Below are 13,951 nucleotides of genomic sequence, written 5' to 3' on the forward strand. Positions count from 1 at the left end.
GTTTATCTTTAAACAAGTACCGATTTCCTCCTTCATGGTGAACAGAATCATTATCACTCTGTCCGCTATTATCTTCTTCACTATCAGCCTCTGTCTTGGATAAGTTCCTCACACGTGCCGCTTTCTTCTGGATCTGACTAATCGAAATATTCTTCACAATTTTCACCATCTTCTAAAAGTTCGCGTATTCTAGCCTCCTGTTGTTCATAGCAACACAATTTCACTGAAAATGAGACTTTCACCACTCAAGCGAGAACTGAGCACTGAGCCGGAAATGTTACGATAGTGGTCGCGCGGGGGTATGACGACACCCCACGTGCGGAGAAAGAGCGCTAACGCCTATCACAGCAATTCTATTTATAAGCACTCGCTCAACACTTCATGGTCAAGGCCACATAGACAGGTATAGGAGGTTACAGCAAGCTAAATGAACTCGATCGCAAGATTCAGCCTAGAAAATGAACGTGGGGTGTTGCCAACACCCCACGCGACTCGGAGTGTTAAGTCGTGTGTTCGTCATTTCAACATAAATGTTTATGAAACAGACCATGGGATTGGTGGATGTGAGATTTTAAATAATCTTTTCTGTTGGCCATGTATGTTGTCTTCTCTTGAGAAATGTATTTGGAATGACCGTCTGTTTGCGTTGATGTTTCCAAAAAAAATTCCGGTTACATCCCCTAAACCAGAAGTCAAAAGTCGCCACTGGTACTGTATTTTTTCTGTTTTCGGGGACTGAATTTCAAATATGTGTTTTAATATATATTTATTTTTGTTAGTAGTGTATTTTTCAGTCCCCTTATTCAGTCTGCGAACCTGGCTCAGTCCGGTGGTATTTGAAGGTACTCAGATACGTCAGCCTCGTGTCGGTAGATTTACTAGCACGTAAAAGAACTCCCGAGGGACTAAATTCCGGCACCTCGGCGTCTCCGAAGACCGAAAAAGTAGTTAGTGGGACGTAAAAGCAAATAACATTATTATTTATTATTATTATTATTATTATTCAGTCTGCTAAAGGTGTTTTTTAAAATTATATGCGCCACCTATAGGTTTTGTGTAGATTGTTCAGTACAATGCAAAGTGTGGTCATTTTTATACATAAGTATCTTTTGATATTACCACAGTCTTGATATTACGTATATTTATTGCGTGTATACACGGTAGTCGGTGTAGGCTGCCATTAATATACTAGGCCGGGTGTTTTTATATGTGGGAAATGTAAGTTAATGCATGAATTCCATACGATCTCCTCGTCAAGGTAAGGAGCGCTCACAACATGGCGGTACGCTCATGGACATATCTTCCCCCAGTCACACGCTTCTGCGCAGCCAGCGGTGTGGGGCCTTGCTTGAGCATTACAAAAGTATTTGCGTAGCCCACGTTTGGATTCTCGTCGACGAGCTCTACCCAATTGAAATGCGTCGTGGTGAAGTACTCATTATTCCCCTTAAGGATGGCAAACGAACCGTCTATACGCTGTCAGGCCTGCTGGATAACCAGCACCTTACCAATTCAGCCACGCTCGCAATAAAACCCATGGCTCTTATATAGAGGCACGCAATAATGGGCATGTTTGTAAATTGGTCGTTTTATCATGGCGTGAAGATAACATGTAGACCTTTTTCCTTACAATTCTGCCACGTTTTACGTTGTTGACATACTGGTGTCGAGCAGAGCAATATCAAACTTAAGGACTATCAGTGTTAGATGGGTTACTTATCTTCCTGAATTATAAGGAGCTGGTGGAGCACCTAGTAGGCCTGTATGTCTTATTTCTTTGCTGTAATGTTAATCCTACAGAAGAACCTGATCTTCCTTGAGTCTCCCGTCTTTATCGTAATCGTAAGGCTACCGGTTCCGAAACCTGATTTTTAAAAATTTGCTTTACGTCGCACCGACACAGATAGGTCTTACAGTGATGATGGGATAAGGAAGGGCTAGGAGTAGGAAGGATGCGACCGTGGCCTTAATTATGGTACAGCCCCTGCTTTTGCCTGGTTTCAAAAATGGGAAACCACGGAAAATCATCTTTAGGACTGCCGACAGTGGGGTCCGAACCCACTATCTTACAAATGCAAGCTGACAGCTACGTGACCCAAACTACGCGGCCACTTGTTCAGTCATACTTTAATGTATTGTCTGTCCCAAGGAGGACCGAGCAGGCGTCTGCTTGACGCGTGATCTATGGGAGTTACCTCGCCGAGTGGAACGACCTCTGTTGAATATCGGTGAGGAAGAGCTTGAGGAGTTAACTTTTTTAATTTATTTTGCCATTCGTCTGGATCATACAGTTCATTTTCCGTAACTACTTGTATTCGACAGATGGGTTCATCATAGTGTTCGAGACGTTCGATCAGTACAATGGAGTAATGGGGAATTTACACACTGAACGGAACACGGCAGAACAGTCTTCACAGCTGGCAGGCCATTCCAGCACTGGAACATGGCATTGGTCATTCGCAAGCGTACTGTAGGTTCTTGAAAGGTGAGAATTGTGCCGGTTTACATTTCGGCGAATATTTCATGACGACATTGGTTTGAACCGCAACATTCGACCGTACTGTACTTCCACTCCAGCCGCGAATTAGATTGCTTTTCTCGATTTATCTGAACCACCGGATAAACAACCACCGGGAATACATGGAGTGAACAATTCCCTGTGACAGTAGTTGAGTAAAGCCTCTGTAAAGCCATCATGTGGGCCTGTAGAAATATAACATTTGAATTGATTCATGAGTGTAAGACAAAGAGAACTTGGAAACAGATACCATACTTGCTTTCTTGGGCGCTATATAGAAAAACAGGAAATAATTACCTAATGAATTTACAAAACCAGCGAAACGTTGTGATAATTCTTTAATGTTTGTCTTTCTAAAGAACTGCTCATTGGTATCGTATATTCCCAAAATAGGTAGGAACAGCCTGCTTGTCTCAAAAATGCATCACGATGACCTTGACCCAGATGTCGAAAAGCCTGAGATTATTGCTACGAAGCCAGATGGAGGGTTGACACTTTAGACAAACATTTCTCTGGGTATGTTTACGCCCGAAATACACTATTTTATGCCATACTTGCTATAGGAGGCATACATTCCTTCATTGCCTTCCTGTTGTTATGGTCACGTAGTATTAATCCTTCGACCAGACTGGAATTTTTATCGCGAACAGTTAATTCCCTTGGCTCGGGGGACTTCGTATTTGTGCTGTCCCCAACATTTCTACAGCTAATACTACGCGCAACACTACCCTCCACCACGTTAACGCATAGTTTTTTATAAATACAGTCGCTGCCTAGCGTCGTTCGAGGGTCTACTTTGCCAGGGCTGCTCCAGGCTAATAATGGCCACACGAAATTATTGTATTTGTTTTACGTCGCATCGACACAGATCTTACGGAGACGATGGGATAGGGCAGGGCTGGAAATGGGAAAGAATTGATTGTTGCCTTAATTAAAGTGCAGCCCCAGCCCCTACCGTTCTGAATGCATACTCATAGCTATGTGATCCAAACCGCATAGCCAATTCGCTCGGTCTATTATTATTATTATTATTATTATTATTATTATTATCACAACAACAGTCACATCTGGCCTGAGATTGATCATTTATATTAGTTACTTTGGACTCCTTTCTCTTGAAACCTGAAATGGCATCACGTTCAGTCATTACAGCCAAGTTATCTCCAAGACCATCAATCAAGCCCGGGAATGTTGTGAAATCTTTACAAATGTTGTCCTTTGACTCAAATTTCAACTGCATATCTGTTTGTGGAGGAATTGCTTACAGAGAAAGCAATAATGGAATTATAATCTCCTACCTCAAATTCTAGTGAGCGATAAGGAAATACGCAGCGCGGAGGCCACTTCGCGTTTTATGTAAGAGTCAAAGAGAGAGAAGTTCAAGAATAATAGCAAGCCAGTGATTGATGTTACCCAGAATAGCTCGCCTCAGCCTCCCATCCCAATCGGCAGCGCACCGGATTGAAAGCACACTAGCACGTCTGATACGTTTCTATATTTAAATCCAACATTCCCTCCCTCTCTTATCGACCTGTTCCCAGGAGGTAGACTGTAGTACCTTTCAGGTTTCATTCTCTACGTTTTGTATTCGCCGTAACGTTTACATCATTGTGCAGGTCTCGTTCATTCGTTACTGCTTACGAACAATGAATGCTCTGTGTTGGCCACATCATGCTTCGTTTTGGAGGGAAAGCAGGAGGAAATAAATCGCGTTTGTAAACGATAATGGGTGTTAGAGTATTTGCGTTAGAAAACTCTTTCACCGGGTATTCGAAGGAGGGCTGAGGAATTTCCTCCGTAGGTGTGTTATGTTGGACTGATGTCGTCTATGTAAGCATAGACCCACTCTCTTCTTTATTAAACTTCGTAAGTCGTAATGAACGTGCCAAAAGTAAGATTTTGAAGCGTAGCGCAGCGCATTTATTTGCGGTAACCATTGCTCCCTCTTGCTATTTTGCTGTATGTTTTCCCTTCTGGAGAAGAGTTAAAAAGAACTTTTATTTTTAAGCGTGGAACATGTGATTTAATTGACATACACTGTTGTTAGAGGGATCTTCGACTAGTTCTTCTTTGAAGACTGTGGACTACGTGATTATTGGCTCTGTTTTCTTATTCTTTGGCCAGGCTGAGTAGTTTAGACGGCTGTCTTAGCTCAAGTTGGCGAGTTCGATCCCGGCTGAGTCCGCCCAAATTCGTCAGCCTCGTATCGGTAGATTTAGTGGCACACCTGTCCTACAAAATTCCGGCAGCTCGGTGTCTCCGGAAAACGTAAAATTTGTTAATGGAACGTACACCTATTATTATTATTATTATTATTATTATTATTATTATTATTATTATTATTATTATTCCCTAGCGAGTTGGCTGTGTGGTTAGGGTCACGCATCTAAGCTATGAGCTTGCATTCGGGGGATAGTGGGTTCGGACCACACTGTAGGGAGCCCTGAAGGTGGTTTCCCGTAGTTTCCCATTTTTCAATGCTGGAACTGTACCTTACTTAAGGCCACGGCCGCCTCCTTCCCGCTCCTAGCTCTTTTCTATACCATCGTCACCGTAAGACCTATGTGTCGGTGCGACGTAAGGCAAATCGTAATAAAAGAATAATACAGTAATAATCTACTTACTAAAACCCACCAAGGGGGAGCTGGGTTACTTCCAGGTTTTGGTAGTTTTTCTGCAGCGGATTTCGAACTTGGATTCCGTATCAACCAGTTTACCACGTTGATGGATTTAGCTACGATAGTGTGTAACTTGTTATACAGTAGCGTTATATTCCATAATTATATTACTGGTTGCTATTGGAAGTTCGACTTCGCGTGCCCGTCAATGCTTGGTCGTTTTACGTTTGAGGGCTTTTTTTAATGAGAGCGATATCTCTCAATTACAGATACAGTCGAACCTCGTTATCTCGAATCACATTGGGAGCTACATTTTATTTCGAGTTATTGAACTTTCGAGATACAGAGAATTCCCGATTTTGAGCATAATAGAATCATATTTATCTACATGTTGATATTGCATACAGCGTTAGTTAACCATATAAAACAAACTCATAGTATCTTAATGAATATTGAATTTTCACGACCGCATTGTAATCGAAACAGACTTTCAACGTATTAGGTCGTGTTACGTACATGTAGTACGTGTTGAAGAGATGTTAAGTACAGAACAAAAATGGCCAGCCGGACACCAGTGGGATCCGAACCCACAACCTCCCGATTTCGCGTCGGTTGCTCTACCAATTGAGCTATGGTGGCCTAGGCCATCTTTGTTCTGTTTGAAAGGATCTGAGCTACAGGTCTGGCACTGCTGCTAGCACGCTGTAGAGTGCGTTTCAGTCGCCCGTTGTGGGGCATGTCAATGAATATTGAATTTTCACGACCGCATTGTAATCGAAACAGACTTTCAACATATTATGTCGTGTTACGTACATGTAGTACGTGTTGAAGAGATGTTAAGTACAAAACAAAAATGGCCAGCCGGACACCAGTGGGATCCGAACCCACAACCTCCCGATTTCGCGTCGGTTGCTTTACCAATTGAACTATGGTGGCCTAGGCCATCTTTGTTCTGTTTGAAAGGATCTGAGCTACAGGTCTGGCACTGCTGCTAGCACACTGTAGAGTGCGTTTAAGTCGCCCGTTGTGGGGCATGTCAATGAATATTGAATTTTCACGACCGCATTGTAATCGAAACGGACTTTCAACGTATTAGGTCGTGTTACGTACATGTAGTACGTGTTGAAGAGATGTTAAGTACAGTATCTTACTTTAATTAGAACACTCATTGTAGTAATTCCTTGAGGAAAAACTACATATTGTAGAGGAACTGAAGCATATCTCCGTTAACACCTTGGAAAAAATCTGTTGGTTTCTTCTGTTTATTTAAAATATTTTTTTCCTTCCACATAGTTTCCAACAACAGCCGTTGCTATGAAAACAGTACGCCTTCGACTAACTGTGTATGTAGGATCGAAGAATAATCGCTGAACATCTGGTCTGTTAATGATACAGGAGAGGGCTCATGCAGCTTCATCATATCGACATGTAAATATATGTTAAGGAGCAATAACACTCAAACCATAAATGCGGTCATGCACAGTTAATGCTGAAAACAATTAGAGATATAGAATATTTTTTATTCTAGGAAGGAAACTTTCCTTCTAGAAATCGAGAAATTCGTGTAATCGGATTTCGGGTATTGGAGAAATACATATGAAAATTAGGACAGGCGGCCAGGAAATTGAAGTTACTTCGAGATGCTGAAACTTCGAATAATAATGGAGGTTCGAGATAACTAGTTCGTCTGTACTCTTAAAATTATTGGGGAACAAATTGTTATACTTCCTAGAATTGTAGATAATTTGATATATCTTACCAGAGCTCGATAGGGGAGCGTAGTTTTATATACTCGCCTCTTGTGCTCAACGGGATTAAATCCCGGCTCGAATGGCGTATAGAGGTGTACTGTACTCTGATGTATCATACGAATACTAAGTTAATACAAAGGCGATTCGAATGAAAACTAAAAAACACACATTAAACAAAAATGGTATACATCTGTATCATTTTTCTGTATAGTTTTCGTCACGTTTAGTGCAAGTCCTCCAGGGCTTATAAAGTTTGCAAAGTGCATGGTTTCTTCTGGAGAGGAAAAAAATAATCATTTGGTTGTCTGTGCAGCCATACGTGCACCGCCTTCATCTTTCTTCCGAACAGAATGTCTTTCCTCCCAATGCCTCCTTAAGTCGCCCAAATATGTGGTAATCACCAGGGGTGAGGTCTTGTGAATATGGTGAGTGTGGTAGACACTCAAAATGCAGGTCTTGAATGGTCGCACTGTTGTACGGGCGGGTTGGAGCCGAGCATTTCTGTGCTGCCGCTGTGAGTAAAATGCATCACCATATTGAATCATCATTCGTCGATGAATTTCAATAGGTTCCATACCGAATAACAGGCCGCTTTACTTCTTTCGTGATGTCGTAAGTGGAGCGGCCATTGTTACTCTGATGCGCACGGAGCTGCCGCCTATAGGATATTCATTAAAGCCTTTTTAATAGTACTTCCAATAGACAGAACCGTGGCGCGATATTTCAAATTTTTATTACATTTTTAAGGTTTTCGTATGACTCGTCCTCATAGGTGAAGGGATATTGGGCTATTATTATTATTATTATTATTATTATTATTATTATTATTATTATTATTCACGGTCAAACTACTTCCTGATATGATCTGGATGATATACTAGTGCTTGATAAAATTCCGTCCCAAATACGGGGCGAATGTTCTTCAGCATTCTGTTCGGCTTCTTGGTAAGTTGATAACTGTTCTCTCGCTGTAGTAACGCACGTCGAACAAACTCGTAATTGTTCGAAGACAAGATCAGTGTATTGGCCTTCGGTTCAGAGGCACCCGGGCTCGATTCCCTGTGGGGTCGGGAATTTTAACTTTGGTGAATTTCTCTAATCCGAGTGCTGGGTGTTCGTGTTTATCCTTCTACACATCTTCATTTTCATACAACACATTACACTACACACCACCGCAGAATCACGCAATAGTGAGTACATCCGTCAGTATAGCGTAAAATTGGTCTAAATCTGTAGCAACTGCCGACCACAGGTAATAGGGAAAAAGCCAGTGAGAAGTAGTTCTTCAGCGATCATTAGCATGAAACACATTTATTCATATCAGTAGCTAAATAAATATTCTAGCACGATGTGTAGATTGGTCTTCCTGACACAGAGATATGTGGGAATGGATATACATTTTATACTCGGTTTCTTATTTAGAATGCATTTTTAAAATTTGAAACGATTTTACGTACTTAGCAAATATTTGTACATGAACATATTCCTAGTTCTAGTGATCACTCTGAAAAGCTGTTTGCAACCCTTTGCCATTGATGAAACAAGGTATATGCTAAGATAAAGACACGTTGGTCTGTGTGTCCCTTCTTTCAGCAATACGGTTTAAAATAACGGTGATGTTTCGTGGTATATTCTTGGAATGAGTAGTTTTGATATCTTAAACCTACTCAAGATTACGGGATGTGCGGTTTTCCTCAGAAGCTGACGTGAGAATGGTCTTCGAACAGTTACGATTTTGCACAATAAGTGTTACCGCCGTGAAATAACTATTGTCAACTTGTCATTACAATGAACATGTGGTAAAATACACGTCTTGTGCAGCTCATGGTGGGGTTGCGGGTACGAACTTTGTCGCACGTATGGACTTGGTCCTGTTTACTGCCGGACGCCCTTCCTGACTCTAACCTTTTGCGGAGGGATATATTCGCTGTTGTGTGTGCCTCTGGTAGTTGGATGTGTAGTGTGTTGTGAATATGAAGAGGTGTGTGTTGAGACAAACACAGACACCCAGTTCCCTAGCTACAGGAATTAACCACACGTGGCTGCCACCCCCAACCCTCGTAGTAATCGAACCCAAGACCCTCTGAACCTACGGCCATGATGCTGAGCATTCAGCCAAGGAACCCGATTTAATATTCTACTGCACCGCCTCTGGATGTTACGACAGCCTGTCTTCGTCATAATAACGATTCCACAAGTCCTTCATTGCCTTATTGAGGGATACTCTACCTCGGCAGTGAGAGAGCATCCTGCAATTCCCGTGGATTGGATTGTGGTGAAGATAGGGTTCAAGCCTTCAATGGCCCGAAGGGACTAACATCTGGACAACGTGTGGCCACCAAAGCAACATCAGCCTACTAGCACGCTCCTGGAACCACACTAAGGCGATGCTAGTTCTGTGATAAGTGCACTATTGTGTTGGAAGTAGCAGTCTCCTTCTGGAAATGCGTATGGCATGAAGGAGTATCGTGGTCACTAACTACTTGCGAGTATCTACTCCCGGCCATTTCATGTGGGGTCTTCAAAGCAAATCGAAATGTATACTAAAGGAGTAAGTTTTAGATTCTCTGTTGACAACCTGGCCAGAACGTTACTAGTGATACGGACATGATTGTATTTGCCTTTTTTCCTTGTTTCTTGCTTACTGAATTTCTGAAAAACTTGTATAAATACACTTTTTGTTAAATGTTATTGTTTACTTTCTGTTAATATTTTATGTTGTTTTACAGTGAGTGTAAAATGGAGTACTTCGTACCTGTATCTCATTACTATTAAATAATAATAAATAAATAAATAAATAAATAAGTTACGTCACAGTGGTTCGGATTATGCATAAAACAGATGTCCCGTGGCTATGATCAGGATGTTAAGAAGTCACGTAAAAAGTCTACAAGTTAGCTTGCTTCCAAATATCTACCGCTGTTCATACGTGCATCGATAGGTACTTTGGGACCTAATCCATGCCAGAAAGACAGCTCCCACACAATTGCACTGTCACCATCGCCCTGCATTGTTTGCACAGTACGCTTTTGGCCTATTGACTAGCGATTTTTACGTCAAACTCGGTGCAGTCCGTCAGCATAACGCAGTTTGAAATCTGATCGTGACTGCAAGCAAAGGGAACTCATGTGCGACACGTTAATAAAATAAAAAAATAGCGCATATTTGGATCACAGTCCCTAAAACTGTCCATGAACTTTCGACTGCAAAAGCTGAAATGCAACAACGATATATTTTTTCCGCCGCAAGAGGCGCTGTAGATTGCATTCATGTTCCAGTAATACTTTTAAAAAAAACTAGCATTCATAGAGGTGACTATTACCAGGAAGGAAGGAAGTATGTACGAGTGTTGACGCTACCTGGCCTCGATCAGTACACATGAACAAATTCAGATGTTTAGATTAAAGAGTAGAAATCGCGTAAATGCGCAACTTCTTGGTGGTGATGGATACTGAATAGCCCCTTGATCCACGACCCTATCGAAATGTTCTTAACCGAGAAGAGAGATTTTACAATAACTTCATAAGTAAGGAATGCGTAATAGTAGAAAGGTATTTTGGTCAGGAGAGGAAACTTTTTCCTGTTCTCCGAAATAAAATAAGATCAGCAACATGTGAAAGTTTTCTTTAGTTATTTTGTGCTGTTTCATTCTGCACAATGTGGCTAGACATCTTAATGGCGAAGATTTTCAAATTGGTGAAACCTATTACCTATGAACAGTAATAAGTTTGGGATGGTGAAGGAGATTGTACCAGAAAAGGAGGGCAGCGAAGAAGAGATGAAATGGGCCGGGCTGAGTGGCTCAGACGGTTGAGGCGCTGGCCTTCCGACCCCAATTTGGCAGGTTCGATCCTAGCTCAGTCCGATGGTATTTGAAGGTGCTCAAAGACGACAGCCTCGTGTCGGTAAATTTACTGGCACATAAAATAACTCGTGCGGAACAAAATTCCGGCACCTGGGCGTCTCCAAAAACCGAAAGAGTAATTAGTGGGACGTAAAGCCAATAACATTGAGATGGAATAGCTAGAATTATATACGGCTTCCGTAATTAAGCACCTTTGTAAAAGAAGTATTCAGTTCCTGTTGGGAATGTTTGAATGGGCCACGTATTTACAAAATGGTATACTTACAACAGGTGGTGAAACATAGATTACGAATTATAATATAAGTACAACCTTTTAATATAAAAGTGTCAGAATACGGAGTTATTAACGAATTTGTATTGTTGGCAGGACCTAGTGTTTACTGTGCACTGTGTCTTCTGGTATGGCCTAGAACAAATATTTTACTTTCATTGACCACTCTCAGATTTACCCTTGGCTTTCACAATATGAAAGTTAAGTGATTGAGGTATGTGTGTGTGATGTTAGTAATGTCATGCCGTATGGAGCCATTCCTGTAATGAATGATATGAAAATGTCACTCAGGACCGGTTAATGTGAGAATTTCAGTGGGCTTGGCAGTCCGATGAAATAAAATGGCGTTTGGCTTTTAGTACCGGGAGTGTCCTAGGACAAGTTCGACTCGCCAGATGCAGGTCTGTTGATTTGACGCCCGTAGGCGACCGGCGCATCGTGATGAGTATGAAATGATGATGATGATGATGACACATACACCCAGCCCCCGTGTCAGTGAAATTAACCAATTATAGTTAAAATTCCCGACCCTGCTGGGAATCGAACCCGGACCCCTGTGACCAAAGGCCAGCACGCTAATCATTTAGCCATGGAGCCGGACGGCAGTCTGATATGTAATAGCAACCAACACCTGCCTCGATCAAGACCGCAGTTGGAAATTACTTGATTCCTAATTTCCCCAGCATACCTCTTCATTGAAAGAGCCTCCGTGGCTCAGACGGCAGCGCGTCGGCCTCTCACCGCTGGATACCATGGTTCAAATCCCGGTCACTCCATGTGAGATTTGTGCTGGACAAAGCGGAGGCGGGACAGGTTTTTCTCCGGGTACTCCGGTTTTCCCTGTCATCAGTCATTCCAGCAACACTCTCCATTCTCATTTCATAGCATCTATCATTCATTAATAAATCACTTTGGGAGTGGCGACCCCATCGTACTAACAGCCTATATCTGCTTCATTCATTACATCCCTGACCCGGTCAATGACTGGAAAACAGGTTGTAGGTTTTTCATTTTTTCATTTCACCTCTTCATTGACGCTTGCGCCATCTATGGCAACTGTTGGAGGAACTGTTGGGGATCAACACAGCCTTCGGGCTGAGTACTTTACATACATACATACATACATACATACATACATACATACATACATACATACATACATAACCTGAATGTTGGAAATAACGACTATCTTTCGGACCCACCACTAGAGTAAGTATACTAGCACCCGCCAGAGCATTTGTCAAAGGAAAGGATTTAGCTAGAATGTTTTCCAACCATTTAGCTGCATTATGATTTGATTTGTGTCTCCATGCATTATGCAAAACAGCGTTTTCCCCACTCTTTGATTGTTCTGCTTATCTTTAGATCCGTTTAGCCTTTCATCCTAACTCTTCGTGCTTTCTGTTACATTGATACATTTACATCAGATTCCAATATAATTTTCTATGTTATATGAATTCTTTTAAAGCAGTTGCCGTTTTTGGTTTCGCTTCCGGTAAATGTGGTTTGCTAAGACTAAGGGATGTTCTTTTAAACGTCTGTAAAACTTCCTTTCCTAGTCAACCTCACGTTCTTCTTCCTAACTAGTCGTCGTGACGTTTGAAACTTTAATGACAATCTTATCGCATTATTTACGTTACCTTCGAACTGTACTAATGGTTTGTCTGTACATCTGTGCGAGCTGCGAGGTAGCGATTAGCGGAGTAAATTCCTACTGCGTAGCGGAGAAAACTCTTTACACACACAAATATTTTTTTATTGACGCAGAACGGAGATATTGATTGCTCATTCGACTGAGCAGACTCTTTTTGCTCCGGAGAGTTTTCTTTTGAGATTTTGCTCACTTTTATTGATACCACCCATTACTCCGTAACATTGTTTTGTGAGCAGTATACGTTACTCCACATCCGGATCAGTAACAGTCGTAAGTTTCTCTTATAAAGGAGAAATTTCTCTCGGGTTTTGGAATTAACTCAGTTCTTTCATCCCTTTTTGATACAGAAGTGTGTTTTAAGTGCGATGCCTGAGTATATGTTAGGTTTACGTCACATAAAAGGGTATAAAACGCAGACTAGTACAAGCAAAGAAGGCCTTTCTTAAGAAACGTGCTCAATTCGAATATACGAGGGCAAGTCAATAAGCATCTTAATCAATGTTTATAAATTATTACAAAAAGAGTACACACTTTTTATCAATATCAATTTTCAACATAGTCGCCCAGCCTTTCAATGCACATGGGCCACCGTTTCACAAGCTATCTGATACACTCTGCACAAAAAAGGATTGTTGGTTGCGCAACAAGCCACGTATGCACAGTTTCCTTCACCCATTAATCGGAACTGAATCGATGGCCTCTTAGAGCACTTTTAAGTGGACCAAGCAGATGGTAATCCGATGGGGCTAGATCGCGACGGTAGGCAGGATGCTCCAACACCTCGAAACGCAGCATCTGAAGATTTTGAACGGTGTGGGCAGCGGTATGTGGACGCGCATTGTCATGCAACAAAAGAACTCCTTCCTACAATCAACCTCTAAGTTTGTTGCGAATTGCAGGTTTCAGCTTGTTTACCAGCATATCATTGGAACGTTGTCCGGCTCCATGGCTAAATGGTTAGCGGGCTGGCCTTTGGTCGCAGGAGTCCCGGGTTCGATTCCCGGCGGGGTTGGGAATTTTAACCATAATTGGTTAATTTCGCTGACATGGGGGCTGGGTGTATGTGTCGTCTTCATCATCATTTCCATCCTCATCACGACGCGCAGGTCACCTACGGGTGTCAAATCGAAAGACCTGCACCTGGCGAGCCGAACATGTCCTCGGACACTCCCGGCACTAAAAGCCATACGCCATTTCATTTCATTGGAACGTTCGCAGTTTACTGTTTCCCCCTTTTCCTTTTAATGTTCCAGGATTGGCCCTTAAGAGTCCCA

The 13,951-nt window shown here is 41.9% G+C and overlaps 1 protein-coding gene and 1 non-coding gene across 6 annotated transcripts in view; one reads left to right on the forward strand and one right to left on the reverse strand.

Annotated features, from left to right (window-relative positions):
- The window catches only part of HDAC4 (histone deacetylase 4), a 1,180,658-nt gene that overhangs the window by 288,557 nt on the left and 878,150 nt on the right, over window positions 1-13,951 (forward strand). The gene's annotated exons all lie outside the window — the stretch shown is intronic.
- On the reverse strand, window positions 5,699-5,775 carry TRNAS-CGA (transfer RNA serine (anticodon CGA)). The gene has a single exon. It is a non-coding gene; the product is annotated as a tRNA-Ser (tRNA).

This window comes from Anabrus simplex, chromosome 2, assembly GCF_040414725.1.
Source record: "Anabrus simplex isolate iqAnaSimp1 chromosome 2, ASM4041472v1, whole genome shotgun sequence".
Taxonomy (NCBI): domain Eukaryota; kingdom Metazoa; phylum Arthropoda; class Insecta; order Orthoptera; family Tettigoniidae; genus Anabrus; species Anabrus simplex.